This window comes from Colobus angolensis, unplaced genomic scaffold, assembly GCF_000951035.1.
Source record: "Colobus angolensis palliatus isolate OR3802 unplaced genomic scaffold, Cang.pa_1.0 Scaffold90, whole genome shotgun sequence".
In the NCBI taxonomy this organism is placed as follows: domain Eukaryota; kingdom Metazoa; phylum Chordata; class Mammalia; order Primates; family Cercopithecidae; genus Colobus; species Colobus angolensis.
Window position 1 is genome coordinate 5510811 of NW_012122932.1, and position 371 is coordinate 5511181.

Genomic DNA, 371 nt, shown 5'->3' on the forward strand with positions numbered 1-371 from the left:
CTCTATTTTTTTTTTTTTTTTTGAAAAAAGGCTGGGCGCAGTAGCTCACACCTGTAATCCCAACACATTTCGGGAGGCCAAGACCGGTGGATGATCTGAGGTCAGGAGTTTGAGACCAGCCTGGCCAATGTGGTGAAACCCTGTCTCTACTAAAAATACAAGAATTAGCCAGGCAAGATGGCGGGTGCCTGTAACCCCAGGTACTCAGGAGGCTGAGGCAGGAGAAACGCTTGAACCAGGGATGGGGAGGTTGCAGTGAGCTGAGATCGTACCATTGCACTCTAGCCTGGGCGACAAGAGTGAAACTCCGTCTCAAAAAAATAGATGTATGTAATATTGTGTGTAAGGCAGATTAGAGGCCAGGTGACAAA